This window comes from Rhinoderma darwinii, chromosome 2, assembly GCF_050947455.1.
Source record: "Rhinoderma darwinii isolate aRhiDar2 chromosome 2, aRhiDar2.hap1, whole genome shotgun sequence".
Lineage (NCBI taxonomy): Eukaryota > Metazoa > Chordata > Amphibia > Anura > Rhinodermatidae > Rhinoderma > Rhinoderma darwinii.
In genome coordinates, this window is record NC_134688.1 from 18,999,707 (window position 1) to 19,017,335 (window position 17,629).

Consider the following 17,629-nt stretch of genomic DNA (forward strand, 5'->3'; position numbering starts at 1 on the left):
TCGAAACCGTATCAAAGTTTTGATGCATCGTGCATCCCTACTCAAGTGCCATCCTCCCTCCATTATTATCTCCTTCCCACTCTAGCATAATTTCCCTCCCTACCCAATGCAATCTCCCTGCCCCATTATCATCTCCCTGCCCCCATTATCATCTCCCTGCCCCCATTATCATCTCCCTGCTCCCATTATCATCTCCCTGCCCCATTATCATCTCCCTGCCCCCATTATCATCTCCCTGCCCCCATTATCAGCTCCCTGCCCCCATTATCATCTCCCTGCCCCCATTATCATCTCCCTGCCCCCATTATCATCTCCCTGCCCCCATTATCATCTAACTCTACCCCCTCCCCATAGAAAGCAAAAGTCTGTATTAGTTTACACTGCAGCATAGGATTGTATCACTATCAGCTCTACAACGGCTCTTTTCTCCTGTCCTGTGTAAAACAGAGGGAGAAGACAGGTTTATTGTCACATGTTACACAGGACGGGAGATAAGAGCCGCAGAGCTAATACAATCCTATGCTGCAGTGTTCACATAATACAGACGTGGGTAAGATATTTACTTTCTATGGGGGCAGGAGGAGATTTTTTGAGGAGGCTCCGGGCAGCAGCAGCCGGACACAGACATAACTTAGTACTCACTGAAGACGACGACTGCTGCTGCTGCTGCTGGACGTATCCTCCGAGGCTGAGCTCATAACTCCCGCTGCTGTGATGTCTCCACCCCTTGTCTCCTCCCCACACGCTGTCACGCTGTTGTGGAGGAGGAGGGGCGGGCACATCTCACTCTCCAGCGGGCCCTTACGGTTATTCTGATGTAATGAACGGGCCCCGGCTTCATGATGGGACCTGTTCCTTTCACCGTAATGAAATCGTAAGAGCCACACTGCCGTGAGTATATTAATTCCAGCGGCAGAGTGCGGGCCCCTTTTTTTAAAATTTATGCCCGGGCCCCTCACTGCAGTATCCCCAGTACCCCCCTGATGGCGGCCCTGAGCGTCAGGACGTCATGTGTGGCGCAGCCCGGAGTAGAAATGGGAGCCGGCCTGCAGCGGAGGAGCCAGGAGCAAGAAGAGGTGAGTAATAATTAATATTGACCATTGCCTATTAAATTTACCAAATTTGCAACGGTCACATGGGATGAAACGTTATCCCAGGAGGCCGGCCTGGAAGAAGAACAGAAGAAAGCATCGCTATGACAACACCCTGGTGGTAAGTATAAGGTTTTCTTTTCTGAGTTGCGATTTTTGCTGCGGATTTCGCTGCGATTCCCCTGAAAGTCGCAACAATTGGCTATTTGTTGCAGGTTGATTTCAATGGGGAAGACCCGCAACGGAAATGCAGCATAAATTGATATGCCCCGGATTTAAATTCCGCACTGCAAGTCGATTTATGAACATTTTCTCTGAGGTTTTTTTCCGCAGCGTGGGCATGAGATTTTTTAAATCTCATCCACATTGTTGCTTTTCAGTAAATGCTGCGGAATTTCTGCACAGAATTATTTTGCGACATTTCCGCAGCGTTTACACTATGTGGGAACTCGGCCTTAGACACCTAGACTTTTTGTGGTAAGACCTTTTCCTATAGAGAAATAGAAACCTTAATAAGCGATTTGCAAGAGATTTCCAAGCGATGTTCATGTTCCTCTGAAGGAAAAAAATAGTATCTACTACTATAGAAGTGTATTACGGAGATATTATAAGCATTACTTCTAGGAGAGAATCACTCTATAAGGCCTTATTTACACAAGCATGACGCATCTGGGAAGTGGAAAACTGCAGTTTTTCACGTCCGAGGTGCATCCGTGCTCGGTGCTGCGGGACACGATGTCTCGCATCCCCCATAGATCAGAGTCTATGGAGGGATGCGTGATGCGTGAAAAGATAGGACATGTCCTATATTCCCACGGACCCTTCACACAGTCCTTGGAGGCCCTCAGACTTATTAGCCGCTGGGCCCATGACTGTGTGGCACGGAAAGGGGTTAAAGAGGGCTATTTTTGGGCTAGGGCCAGATCCCGTCCGAGTTAGGCAGGGAGGGGCGTGGACCTCACATGGATAGTAAGCACCCGCCCCAGTGGGCGTTTTGAGGGCAGTATTGTGGGCGGTCTTGCTCACCCTCCCCTGCTGGGCTTTATAAGCCAAGGGCCGGCAGACATCTTCCTCTTCCGGCCGTTACTTGTACGCAGTAACATACAGTGTCACAGTGAGTACACTTACCTGTTTACAATCATGAACCGGCAAGAGCTTGAGGAGTCAATCCGCCTCCGTCTTCAGGAAGAGGGTTCTGTATGGCTGCAGTCTCTCTTAAACAAGACTGTGGCGCCGGAGTCCCCCTTACCGTGTCCACTTCCTGCTCGGCGCTCTGCGCGCCGCTCCAGGCCGCCAGTGCGGCTCTCCCCCTCCGGCAACCAACGAGTCTTCCCCGATTCTGCCAGACAGGTCGCGCATGCGCAGTCCTGCACCGCGACGCAACCCTCGCGAGGCGGGCTGGATGAGGACGTGATCCCCCCGTCTCCAGGCTTAACGTCTCCCACCGGTCTGGGAAGGGCCAGGCCTCGTCCAGCGACCCCAAGGAGCACATCTGCCTCCACTGCAGCTCCATGTACTACGGCAGCGTCGGGCTCTGTGGGGTCACAAAGGGGGGCTCCCCTTCCATCAACACTCAGGATGGGCGTACGTAGCAGCACAAGGGGTGCGGCCCCGCAGCACATCCCCCCCAGGTACTGTCGCTGGAGAGGGCATGAAACTTGACCTCCCCCACTGACTGATGGGGATGATTGTTCCCTGGGCGATAGTGAGGAGGATTTTTTCCAATGTGAACAGGATCCGCCGAGGGCGAGGCAACAGGCACCACCACCTCCTCAGTATCCATCCGTTACTGCCCTGGTAGTTCCTCCGGTCTTGGATTCAGGTTATGAGCTAACGGAAAACGTTGAGCGGGCTTCGTCTGTTAGCTCCAGGGGCACCAACCGGACTCGCCGTTCCCGTTCTCGGCGGTCATCCAGACGCCGCTCATCTCAACGTTCGCACAGACGTCGTCAGCGACACAGGAGATCATCGTCAAGTTACGAATCGTTGAGCTCTCACACTGGGTCGTCTCGCAACGGCAGTCCAAGGGGCAGCCATGACGGACACCGCCATAGCACACGCTCATCCAACCGTCGGCGGGCGACGAGTTCAAGGACGGTGGAGGTACCAGTAGCATCTTCTGCACCTGTTCCTCCCCCGCCACCTTCGACGGCCTTGGTCCCGGCATCGGCATCTGGTCACGGTGAGTATGATTGTCTTCGTGCTTGGGGTTCAGGGGTTACATCTGATGTTGATATAGTTAATGTGTTGCGGTCCCTGTTGGCGGGCAGGCCAGTTGCCCCAACCCCCCAGGCCTCGCAAGCTGAGGCTGGGAAAACATTGGTGGAGGTGTCTACGTCTATGGCAGGCCCTTTCTTGCCCGCCTTCAGGGATACTTATTTTTGTGGTATGCCCCTACTTGGTGCTCACTTGTCGGATGATACCAGGGAAAAAATAGCGCGAAATGACTACGTTGATATTTGGTCCCTGGTATCAGTGGATTCGGCGACTGTCGACAAGGAACAACGTTTTGAAAGGGAGGTTTCGGCGAAGCCGAAGATGGCGAGAACTTTTAATAATTGGCTGCAAGCTTTTGCAGTCTTAGGTTGTGTGGCCTCCCAGAATTGCCCCGAGAAATCCTTCCAGCTTTTTGTATACCTAGACACGGTTTTTAGCGCTTATAAGTCACATGGGGGTTCGGCTTGGTGGCGTTACGACGAAGAGTTTCGTAGGCGAATGGCGCAAAAATCGGAAGTGGGCTGGGACACCAAGGTCACGGACGTTTGGTTAAGGCTTATGATGTCCCAGCGCCCCTTTCAGCCAGCGGCCCCTTCCCCACCAGCGTTTGGCGGTTCTTCCACTGGGGTTGGGGCCCACACCGTTAAGCGTACGGGCTCATGCTGGCTATTCAACGAAGGCCATTGCAAATTCTATGCAACATGTAAGTTTAAACACGAGTGCTCTTTCTGTGGTGCCGCCCACCCAGCCTTACGTTGCAACCGTCGAAGCGCGCAGGTCCCAATAATACGACCAGGGCTAAGGACCCCAATACGCGTATTAGAGATGTCACCAGGGCTAGATCGGTACCTCAAGATGGGGGAAGCCGCCCTGCTTAGAACAGGTTTCACATTTGGCTTCTTTATCACTTTTGTTCCCAACCCGGCAACGTCGGTGTCGGGCAATTTGAAATCGGCGAGGGAATTCCCAGCGGTAATCAGAGATAAGTTGAGAAAAGTGTAGGAGCTGGGCCGGATGGCCGGCCCCTTTTCGGAATTGCCATTTCCCAACCTGCGGGTATCCCCCTTAGTCGTAGTTCCCAAAAAAGAGCCTGGAAAATTCTGCTTAATCCACCACCTGTCATACCCAAAAGGAAGTTCAGTTAACGACGGGATAAATAAGGACCTGTCTGCCGTTTCGTATGTCTCGTTTGATAAGGCGGTCGATTTAGTCCGCCAGGCCGGACAGGGAGCCCTTATGGCTAAATCCGATGTGGAATCAGCATTTCGTTTGTTACCTGTTCACCCTGATTGTTTCCATTTGCTTGGCTGCCAGGTGGATGGTCAATTTTGCTATGATATGTGTTTACCCATGGGTTGCTCCATTTTTTGTTACTATTTAGAAGTTTTTAGTTCTTTCTTAGAGTGGGTTTTGAGGGAGTTAACGTGTTCTCCTACCACTACACACTACTTGGACGATTTTCTTTTCGTAGGGCCCTCAACGTCCACGCGTTGTAAATTTTTACTTGACTCTTTCCGTTGTTTGGCTGTCCGTTTTGGCGTTCCCCTCTCGGAGGAAAAAACCGAAGGCCCGACAACGGTGTTATCTTTTCTAGGAATCGAGATTGATTCTGTGGAAATGGTGTTCCGTTTGCCAGTGGATAAGTTTGTTAAACTAAGGTCGCATTTGTCCGCGGCAATGGTTGCAAAGAAGCTACAGCTCCGGCAGGTCCAATCGTTATTGGGTCTGTTGGTGTTTGCGAGCAGAGTGATGCCGATGGGTCGTATATTTTCACGCCGTTTGTCCTTAGCCATGGCCGGTGTTCGGTCCCCCACGCACTACGTGCGCATTACGGCAGCTCTTAGGAGTGATTTCCAGGTGTGGTTGAATTTCGTATGCGATTATAACGGGCGCACGTGCTGGATGGCCCCGCCGGTGTCCAACCACGAGATTCAATTGTTTATGGACGCGGCAGGCTACGCGGGTTTCGGGGCCATACTGGGCCGTGCATGGTGCGCTGCCCCCTGGCCTCAGTCCTGGCGTGACCGCGGCTGGTGTAAAAATTTGACGCTCATTGAAATGTTTCCCATTATAGTTGCCATTGAACTGTGGGGGGGAGTGTTGGCTAAATTGTCGGTAGTGTTTTGGTCTGATAATTCCAGTGTCGTCCATGCTGTTAACCACCTGATTTCTTCCCCCCCCCCCCCCCCTGTTATTGTGCTGATCCAGCGTCTGGTGTTAAGATGCCTGCAACACAACATTCAATTTAGGGCTCGCCATATTCCTGGTGTGCAAAATAAAGTCGCTGATGCTTTGTCGTGTTTTAATTGGCAGGTTTTCCGTTCACTTTGCCCGCAGGCCAGCTGCCCGGATACATTGTGGAGGATGCTGGATCTCAACTGGTCCCTCTCGTAAGGTCGTCTCTCGCACCGTCTTCTTGGGCGGCATACGGTAAGGCGTGGAACGAGTGGCTGGATGTTGTTGGCGAGCGGGCCCTGGGACCCGATGAGGCTACCCTCAGAATTTATGTATTGGCTTATTTATCAAAATTGTTAGAGAGGGGGGTTTCGGGAGCAGTTGCGCATCGACGGCTGACCAGCCTGGCTTTTTCATTTAAGTTGCGTTCTTGGCCGGTTGTTACTAAATCTTTTTTCATAGCCCAGGTGTTGAAGGGATGGAAGAAATCGGCAGTTAGACGGGAATCCAGACGGCCTGTCTCTTACCCCATTCTACTAAAATGATTGCTGGAATTAGCCGGTGTTTGTTCTTCCCCGTTTGAAGTTTCTTTATTTAAAGCGGCTTTTGTCTTGGCCTTTTTCGGTGCCCTACGCATTTCCGAATTGGTGGCCATGTCAGCCACCCGCCCTGGGGGTCTACTAGTTGACGATGTGGTCTTATCCAGCTCCAGCATCCGTTTCCGTATACGGAAATCCAAGACGGATGTCTTGGGCAAAGGCTGTTGGGTATCCCTGCGTCCCGTACCCGGGCCGGCCTGCCCAGTTCAAACTATTGCTCAGTACTCCCAGGCTCGCTTGTCCGGTTCACAATTCCTATCCCATTTAGATGGCAAACCCCTCACCAGGTTCCAGTTTTCGGCGGTTTTTAGGTCCACTCTATCCAGGGAGGGTTTGCCCCCGAAGGAGTTTGGGACTCATTCATTTTGCATCGGGGCTGCTACTACGGCTAGTGAATTGGGCCTACCAGACGGAGAGGTCCGCCGCATTGGGCGTTGGCGATCTGAATGTTTTGCTGGTTATATTCGTCCGGATTAGGTTTTGCATTAATGCTGTTTCTTGATTACAGGTTCTCGCCCCGCAATATAGATCCGTGGCCACTCATATGTTTTTTGGGCGGAAAGACGGGCTTCTATAAGACCAGGCGGTCTCTCACTGGGCGTGTTGGGAGCTGATATTCACTGGAGAGGAATTCGTGGCCTGAGGTGGCTGGAGGTACTGCCGGAGGTGGTGGCCATCAGCAGACAGCGAACAACGCTGACGGTGCTAGTGATCCATGTTGGGGGGAACAACCTTTGTTCTGTCCGTCTAGGGGAACTGATAGCATTGATTCAATCAGATTTAGAAAGGTTCACGTCATTCTTCGCTCAGTTGGTATTGGTTTGGTCAGAGGTGATTCCCCGTGCGGAGTGGCAAGACGCACGTGATCTTAATGCCATTGAGAGGGGGAGGCGCCTGTTAAACACCAGGGTCTCCAGGTATGTCAGAGCCGGGGGTGATGTAGTTATAAGGCATAGGATGTTAGAAGGGGATAATAGGTGTTTACTGCTGCAGGACGGGGTGCACCTCACTGATATTGGGTTGGACATTTTTTTGTCAGGGTTCCAGGATGGGATGGAGGAGGTTTTGTTCAGGCTGACCGGGGGTCGTGGGGAAGGAGGTATGTGCAGTTGAGGATGCGCATCCTCCTCGTGGCAGTATTTTGTTATATAAGAAGGGACCTACATGCCCTGCCTTAGGCGGGCTGGCATACGGGTGTAAGCGGTAATCTGTTTATTGTGAAAATATTGGATAACAAAATAGTAAATAAAGCTGTGGCCGACCCCCTGGTCAACCCACGTTAAAGGTTCAGTCGGTGTTGGTTGATTTAATTGTAGGAGCAAGGTAAATCCACCCTAGCCTATACACGATAGTTGTGTGCGCACAGTCTTGGAGGCCCTCAGGCTTATTAGCCGCTGGGCCCATGACTGTGTGGCACGGAAAGGGGTTAAAGAGGGCTAGTTTTGGGCTAGGGCCAGATTCCGTCCGAGTTAGGCAGGGAGGGGCATGGGCCTCACATGGATAGTAAGCACCGCCGCCCCAGTGGGCGTTTTGAGGGCAGTATTGTGGGCGGTCTTGCCCACCCTCCCCTGCTGGGCTTTATAAGCCAAGGGCCGGCAGACATCTTGCTCTTCCAGCCGTTACTTGTCCCACCCGCCCTCCCTAGTTGTTTGTTAAACCAATTAAAAAAAATAAAAATAAATGGTTTGAACAGACATGAGAAACTTTGGTTATGCAAAAAAATAAAAATAAGAAAAAAAAAAAGACAAGAATGATGATAATAAAAAATAAATAAAAAAAAAGGAGTATAATTTTGGTATACATTTTACAAGTTGTCTTTGAAACTCGGTGTATATATTTTGTACGGAACGTACCTCATTCATGGTCATTTTGTTAATCGTATCCAAGTTTGTGATAAGGATTTTGTTAAGTTTGTGGTTTTGATGCAATTTGTTCGTTTTTGAAGCTCATGTCACAGCAGGTGGTATTTTGTTATATAAGAAGGGACCTACATGACCTGCCTTAGGCGGGCTGGCATACGGGTGTAAGCGGTAATCTGTTTATTGTGAAAATATTGGATAACAAAATAGTAAATAATGCTGTGGCCGACCCCCAGGTCAACCCACGTTAAAGGTTCAGTCGGTGTTGGTTGATTTAATTGTAGGAGCAAGGTAAATCCACCATAGCCTATACACGATAGTTGTGTGCGCACAGGCGTTGAAACAACGGCTGTGTGAACGGCCACATTCAATTACATAGGTCCGTGGGGCGGCCGCTGTTTCAACGGGCGTCCCACGGACGTTTAACACGCTTGTGTGAATTAGGCCTAATACAGAACTGTGCAGGGACTCTGTGGGAGTGCACAGAGTCCCTGTACAGCCTCAGTGCACACAGCTCTGCCTAAGGCCTATGGGCCTATTTACATGATGCGGTCAAATCACGTTTTCACGATAATCGTGGCAATAAACCTCGATTTGACCACATAGTGTCATTTGTAATCCATCGGCTGATTGTATTATTTCTGCAGCAGAAAATCTTATCATTGTCGGCAGCACATCCCCCTGTGTAAACAGGGAGATATGCTGCCGACATAATAGAATGTTTGAGGATGAGCGATCGGAGTAACGAGCGCTCGTCCATACCTACCAAATGTCCCGGATTCAGCGGGACAGTCCCAGATTTCGGGCGGTGTCCCGCTGTCCTGAGCGGTCAGTGGTATGTTGCAGAATCACGCTGTCAATTGTCTCTGCGTCCTCAGGACGCAGATACAGTTGAACCCAATGCTGATGCAGGGAAACGTTAGCTCCCTGCTTCAGCATTAATAGAGAGGACTCCCCAGAGAACAGCGCTACTTTAAGCACTGAGCCCTGGGAAGCCCTTGATGTCACTGTCCATATAGAGGAGCGGAATTCCCTGTCAGAGGCATGGCTTAAAAGGAAAACATTTTACCTCTCTTTGCGATACTTGAAAGTTGGGAGGTATGTGCTCGTCCCCATACATAGCTCCAGGGGCGTAGCTAAAGGCTCATGGGCCCCGATGCAAAAGTTCTTATTGGGCCCCCCCCCCCCCCGCAAACTCCTCATGGCCAATGGTCCGCAGCTTTCAGCTGCATCGCTGGGTCTCCTAAGTGACACAACAGGCTAAGGCTGGGTTCACACCCCCTATTTACGGACGTAATTCGGGCGTTTTAGCATTGAATTACGTCCGAAAATGCGGCTCAAAAGCGTTGGCAAACATCTGCCCATTCATTTGAATGGGTCTTACGATGTTCTGTGCCGACGGTCATTTTTTTTAAGCGCCGCTGTCAAAAGGCGGCGCGTAAAAAAGACGCCCGCGTCAAAGAAGTGCCTGTCACTTCTTCAGACATAAATGGAGCCGTTTTCCATGGACTCCATGGAAAAACAGCTCCAATTACGACCGTAATGGACGCAGCGAAAGACGCCTGCACATGACATTACGGCTGAAATTACGGTGCTGTTTTCTCCTGAAAACAGCTCTGTAATCTCAGCCGTAACGGACGCTGCCGTGTGAACATACCCTCAGGGCTTAAAATGTCAGGGGAAATAGCCCCAATACATGTGTGTCCGCCCCCCAAAAAAATGTGTGTATAGGAGACAGCATAGCATATCTATAGCACTACGACCCTATCAACTATGGATAGGATTAGATACAGTGGCTCAGCAGACAGTATCACACATGATAGGATTAGATACAGTGGCTCAGCAGACAGTATCACACATGATAGGATTATATACAGTGGCTGAGCAGACAGTATCACACATGATAGGATTAGATACAGTGGCCCAGCAGACAGTATCACACATGATAGGATTAGATACAGTGGCTGAGCAGACAGTATCACACATGATAGGATTAGATACAGTGGCTGAGCAGACAGTATCACACATAATAGGATTAGATACAGTGGCTGAGCAGACAGTATCACACATGATAGGATTAGATGCAGTGGCCCAGCAGACAGTATCACACATGATAGGTTTAGATACAGTGGCTCAGCAGACAGTATCACACATAATAGGATTAGATACAGTGGCTCAGAAGGCAGTATCACACATGATAGGATTAGATACAGTGGCTCAGCAGACAGTATCACACATGATAGGATTAGATACAGTGGCTCAGCAGACAGTATCACACATGATAGGATTAGATACAATGGCTGAGCAGACAGTATCACACATGATAGGATTAGATGCAGTGGCCCAGCAGACAGTATCACACATGATAGGATTAGATACAATGACTCAGCAGACAGTATCACACATGATAGGATTAGATACAGTGGCTCAGCAGACAGTATCACACATAATAAGATTAGATACAGTGGCTCAGAAGGCAGTATCACACATGATTGGATTAGATATAGGGCCCAGCAGACAGTATCACACATGATAGGATTAGATACAGTGGCTCAGCAGACAGTATCACACATGATAGGATTAGATACAGTGGCTCAGAAGGCAGTATCACACATGATAGGATTAGATACAGTGGCTCAGCAGACAGTATCACACATGATAGGATTAGATACAGTGGCTCAGCAGACAGTATCACACATGATTGGATTAGATATAGGACCCAGCAGACAGTATCACACATGATAGGATTAGATACAGTGGCTCAGCAGACAGTATCACACATGATAGGATTAGATACAGTGGCTCAGAAGGCAGTATCACACATGATAGGATTAGATACAGTGGCTCAGCAGACAGTATCACACATGATAGGATTAGATACAGTGGCTCAGCAGACAGTATCACACATGATAGGATTAGATACAGTGGCTCAGAAGGCAGTATCACACATGATAGGATTAGATACAGTGGCTCAGCAGACAGTATCACACATGATAGGATTAGATATAGGGCCCAGCAGACAGTATCACACATGATTGGATTAGATATGGGGCCAAGCAGACAGTATCACACATGATTGGATTAGATATGGGGCCCAGCAGACAGCATCACACATGATAGGAATAGATACAGTGGCTCAGCAGACAATATTACACATGATAGGATTAGATACAGGGCCCAGCAGACAGTATCACACATGATTGGATTAGATACACAGCTCAGCAGACAGTATCACACATGATAGGATTAGATACATGGCCCAGCACGCTGACATTGCGGCTCCGGCGCTGGACCCAGGATAGGTAAGAATAATAATTTTGCTTCTTTATGTGTTACTGATTATTTTTGTGTGTTTGTGTTTTTTTTACAGGTTCGGTTGTTGGACTTCGGATTCGAGGACTTCAATGACAGCGTTTTTTTATTCTCAATAAAATGGTTAATGAGGGTTGTGTTTTTTTATTTCAATAAAATATTTTTTCTATGTGCTTGTATCTTTTTAAACTTTATTATCACCGCCTTAGTAATGGCTGCTGGATGATTGACAACCTCCATTACTAAGGCGGGGCTTAATGTTAGCCGGTGCAGAGGCTAACACTAACCCCCATTATTACCCCGGTACCCACCGCCACCAGGAGTACTGGGAAGAGCCGGGTACGAACCAGTACCCGACCATCTGTAGTGACGGGCAGGCCGCAGGCTGGTAGTATTAGGCTGGGGAAGGCCAAAAACAGTGGCACCTACCACCCTGGTAATGCTGCCTGCTGCTGCTGTGTTGTATCTGGCTGGTTATGAAAATTGGGGGGGGGGACCCGTCATCGTTCTCTCCAATTATTTTTTATTTTATATTTTTTTTAAATGACGTGGGGTCCCCCCCATTTTTCATAACCAGCAAGATACAATAAAGCAGCAGCAGGCAGCATTACCAGGGTGGGAAGGGCCACTGTATCTGGCCTTTCCCCTCCTGATACTACCAGCCTGCGGCCGCCCCAGTGGCCGACCATCACTACAGATGGTCAGGTACTGGATGGTACCCGGCGGTGGGTACCGGGGTAATAATGGTGGTTAGTGTTAGGGTATGTTCACACGCTGAGAGGCAGTTACGTGTGAAAAGACAGACTGTTAACAGCTGCCTCGTTTCACACGTAAAAGCTCCTCCTCGTAATTTACGAGGCGTCTGAGACGCTCGTAAACCTTGAGCCGTGCTTCATTGATTTCAATGAAGAACGGCTCAAATTACGTGGCAAAGAAGTGCCCTGCACTTCTTTGCCGAGGCAGTAAATTTACGGGTCGTCGTTTGACAGCTGTCAAACGACGACTCGTAAATAACAGGTCGTCTGCACAGTACGTCGGCAAACCCATTCAAATGAATGGGCAGATGTTTGCCGACGTATTGTAGCCATATTTTCAGACGTAAAACGAGGCATAATACGCCTCGTATACGTCTGAAATTTGGCCGTGTGAACATACCCTTAGCCTCTGCATCGGCGAACACTAAGCCCCGCCTTAGCACTGGATGCTGTCAATCAGCCGGCGGCCATTACTAAGGCGGTAGTAATAAAGTTTAAAAAAAAAACAAAGACATATAAAAAATATTTTATTGAAATTAAAAAAAAACCCACACAGCCCTCATTAACCATTTTATTGATAATAAAAAAAAAGCCGTCATCGAAGTAGTCCTGGAATCCGCCGTAGTCCAACGACCGAACCTGTAAGAAAACACACAAAAAAAAACCGATTAGTAACACATGTGTTAGGCTTAGATACAGGGCCCATGTGTGATACTGTCTGTGGGACCCTGTATCTAAGCCTACCACAAGGTAGGCTTAGATACAGGGTCCAGCAGACAGTAATCTTATACAGTATAAGATTACTGTGTGCTGGGGCCCTGTATCTAAACCTACAGTGTGGTAGGCTTAGATACAGGGCCCATCAGACAGGATCACGCATGGGCCATGTATCTAAGCCTACTATGTGATTGGCTTAGATACAGGGCCCAGCAGACAGGAACACGCATGGGCCATGTATCTAAGCCTACCATGTGATTGGCTTAGATACAGGGCCCAGCAGACAGGATCACGCATGGGCCGTGTATCTAAGCCTACTATGTGATTGGCTTAGATACAGGGCCCAGCAGATAGGATCACACAATCTGTGATCCTGTCTCATGGGCCACCTAAGCCTGCTACATGGTAGGCTTAGGGGTTGTGCAGTCCCTAAACATTGATGGCCTATCCTCAGGGTAGGCTATCAATAGCTGATGTGTCGGGGTCCGTCTCCCTGGACCCGCCAATCAGCTGTTTTGAAGGAGGTGCAGCACTCGTACGAGAGCTGCTTCCCCTTCATTTCACTACTCGCTCACACTGTGAATCGCCGACACCGATTCACAGTGTGACTGGAATGAAGGGGAGCAGCTCTCGTACGAGTGCTGCGGCCCCTTCAAAACAGCTGATTGGCGGGTCCCGGGAGTCAGACCCCGCCAGTCAGGGCTACTAATCTTACCTTCCTCTTCAGCCGCGGCGGAAGTTCTGTCCTCTCGATGCTGTGCGCTGTGCGCATAGCGCTGTGACGTCATGCGCTGCGCACAGCGCTTGACGTCAGGACCTCCGCTGCGATCCGGAACCAGGAAGGTAAGTACAGTCTGTTACTATAGTAACTTTTTATTGATGTGGTGCGGGGGGCCGTGGGCCCCCCTGGCTTCGGGGCCCGGTCGCAATTGCGTCTGCTGCGACCCCTATAGCTACGCCAGTGCATAGCACCTTGTAAAAGGAGCAAACGAGAGCCGATCAACAGCCGATCGGCACTCGTTGTTACGGCCAAAATGGGTTGATGTAAAAGGACCCTTAGTGTATATTATAATAATGTAGGTAGGTTTAGTTTTGCCATGCAGCTCCTAACCTGATATGATGTCAAAGATAAAAAAAAAAAAGGTGCAGGCAGGAAAAAAACCTGAATGCTGTCCCAAATCACTCGTCACACCCAGACAAAATCGTCTAATTTAAAAAAAACAAAAGCCTCTAGATGTCTAGCAATGCACAACAACATTCTGTATATCCTGTGGTGTGTTGTGATGAGATGTTGTGAGCTTCAATCACTCCTGAAAAGTCTGTGATGATTGGAAATATTTTGTGAATATTGGAATATGCTGGACCTGCGGTGATGGCCACACAGGCTCAGGTTAAGAGATGGCATTAAAAATATGCGTTAGGCTCTGTTCACACTTTATTATTGCCCTACGATTGGGCATATATAGTGGGCATCCTGGCAGGTTCTAGAGGCACCCCTGCATTATCAGAAAATTTGTTTTTAAAAATGTATTCATTTTTTTTTGTTGTTTCTTTATTTCTTTTCATTTTTATACTATTACATATTTTTGATTTGTTAGAATTTTTATGAGAAATAAATATTTTTTGCATCTAATAATGATCAGTTGGGACAGTTGCATTTAGAGTGACTCCTATGAATGATTCTGTCCCAAAAATTCTCCCAAAAAATGTAGCACTAGCTTTATTAAATTACTTATATTCGTTTTTGAATTTTTTTTTATACTTTTATTAAAATAGTTTTTACACTCTGCACACCAGATAAAAAAACAGTCTGGTCTGTAGTATTGCGCAACAAAATTGCCACATATTATGTTTCATTTTATTATTATTATTTTTATTTATATTTTTATTTAAATATGGTTTTCACTTTTACTTTTTCACATTTGTTTCTGACAGGGATGGTACTTCTTGCAGCTCTCCTTTTTCACATATGGGAACAACAGATAAATAAAGGTTGGCCTTTAGTTATATTTTCTGTTTTTTTACCACACATAGAGGTGAAAGAAACAATAGAGTAAGGCGCCATGCATAGCACACTACTGTAATTTTGATCCGAAGTACGGATCCATTCATTTCAATTGCCCACGGACACCTTCCCTTATATTTAAGGGTAGGTTTCCGGGCCGTAGAAAGCATCCACAAAAAATAGGACATGTCCTATTTTTTTATTTTAGGGACAATGCTCCTATACTTTATAATGGGAAGACGGCCCACAAATGTGGGTGACAGTCCACGGCGGTCCGTGCCCCTTAATCGGCTATGGCCGTGTGCCGAGGGGGCCTTAAGCCAAATTCAGACGACCGTAGTATACGTCCATGGGATGGCCGTTAAAACAACGGCCATCACACAGACACATGTATTTCAATAGGGCCATTCACCCGGCAGTTGTTTATGTCCTATTTTGTTCCATTTTCACGGATCCCTCAATAAACTGAGGTCTATGAAGATCCGTGAAAATGGGACCTGCACAGGGGGTTTTTCGCGTCCGAGTTTCCCCCGCGTTCATCTGAATTCGGCCTTGATCAGCAGTTGCTGTCTTGCGACTCCTCCCGTTAGGGCCGGCTCCAGTTTTATGTGGGCCCTTGGGCAACACAGACTTAGTGGGGGAACTCACGGCGGCAGTAAAATCACAGAAAACGTCACTTTGTGCCCCCATATAGAAGTTAGGCCCAGTTTCTATCCCCATAAATTTAGTGCCCACTGTAGGCCACACAGCCCCCCACCCAGGTAGTGCCGCACAGCACCCCTCCCAGGTAGTGCCACACAGCCCCACTCCCTGTGGGTAGCGCCTTTGGGGCTCCCTCTAGGAGTGGAATCCCCAACTAGAGCATTGCCGACGCTCTTGCCGGGAAATCCGCTTCAGGAGGAGCCCCTGAAATCACTGTCCATATATGGACAGTCATGTCAGTGGCTTCCCCAGAGACGGAGTACCGGAGCAGAGCCACTTCTAGCGCTCTGCCTGGGACTCCTTTTCTCCTCTTGGCATCACTGTCCATATATGGACAGCCATCACTGTTCATATATGGACAGTGAAAACAGGGGCAACCCGAGAGACGGAGTCCCGGGCCGAGAGCTATTAGTGCTCTGTCTGGGACAACAGCTCTGCTCCTGACATCCCTGTCCAGTGATGTAAGGGGCAACCCCAGAGCAAAAGTCCCGGGCAGAGTGCTACTAGCACTCTGCCTGGGAGTCTGTAGCCTAGTAAATGGCAGAGTAGTGAGCTACCTCCCTGCTCTGCCATAGCTTTCTATAGTATCTGCGTCCTAAGGACACAAATACTATTGAATGTGGCGTTGCTAGCAGGGCCACTGGGCATGGGGGGGCTGCCTTCTAAACAGGCGCTCCCTCTAGAAGCAGAATCCCGTCAGCAACACTCTGGCCAGGGATTCCCCTCCTGAAGGAGCCATGACGGCAGCGTCAGCATTCGGCGGACGAGTGGGCCCCGCCAAGAGTAGTGGGTCCCGGCACTTGCCCGGGTTTGCTGGGTGCTGACACCGGCCCTGCCTCCCGTGCTGCAGGAAGAATGTATGCTTTGCCCAGGAACACTAGGCCTGAGGATAATTTAATCTTCCATCAGTTTGTGTTAATGGGAGAGGATACAAGAGAAGCCACAGACACTCATAAGAGGCTTACCCAGCAGATTCTACAGATGCCTGAGTACAACTGTATTGGCCTTTTCCCGTTGCCTGAGCACAACGTAGAATTAAATTTGGGACAGGGGAAATGGATGTTCAAGGAATTACTAAATAACACTGTTTGAGCTTAAAGGAGTTTTTTACCTGTCTGCTGGATCGGTGAAAAATTCTAGATTGGTGGGACCCTCACCTATCTAGCATTTTTCACCTTTCAAGTGGATAAGTGAAAAATTATGGAGGCTGGAATACCCCTTTAATGGCTATGTGTACACATTCACAACCATTTTTACTATTGCATCTAAAATGAAAAACCAAATAACTTTGCAAATTGTCTAGATTAACAATGTCCTAAAGTTTTGCGTATACAGCTCCTATACAAACCTATGGGTCTCCATGGTAACAGAACAAACAGATCCTGTGTAGTCTGATCTTGCAGTCATACACTTTTCCATCTGTCCCTTACTTACTTGCTAATCAAATATAAGTTATCAAGAAAAAGGGGACAGATGGGAGTAGAATTTGAAGGAAGTATGACGGCAGGATCAGACTACACAGGGTTTGTTTGTTGTCTGTTACCATGGAGACAAAGTTCTGTATAGGAAAAACAAAACAATGGGACATTTTTTATAAAGACCAATTCACTTCTTTTTACATTTATGAAGGACAATAAATAAATTTGGTTACAAAGATGAATGTAGCCTTTAAATTAAAGAGTTTAATGGCTATGTAAATAATTCACTATTAAAATGCTAATCCACCCAAAAGATCACATCTGCGGAGTCTGTGAGCATGGATACATACCAATTTCCATTTCTTATTCTTTGTTCAATTATAGGAGATTTGCTTAGTTGTGTCTGAGTTTCACAGTAACTGAAATCTCAGAGCACGGCCAAAACTGTTCAGGGACACCACTGAGAGCCGCTCCAAAAGGGGACTGGGCATATACATATGCATATAGTGATCTTAACACAAACCTACCAAAGACAGTGGACAATGCCGTGGCCTGACTATAACATGTGACCACATCCACTCTTACCATTATAGAAACGGTTTACTTCGCCGTTTACGACGCTGTGGTTTTACCAATTGGTCAATATCCTATCAAAGACAGTGGACAATGCCGTGGCCTGACTATAACATGTGACCACATCCACTCTTACCATTATAGAAACGGTTTACTTCGCCGTTTACGACGCTGTGGTTTTACCAATTGGTCAATATCCTATCATA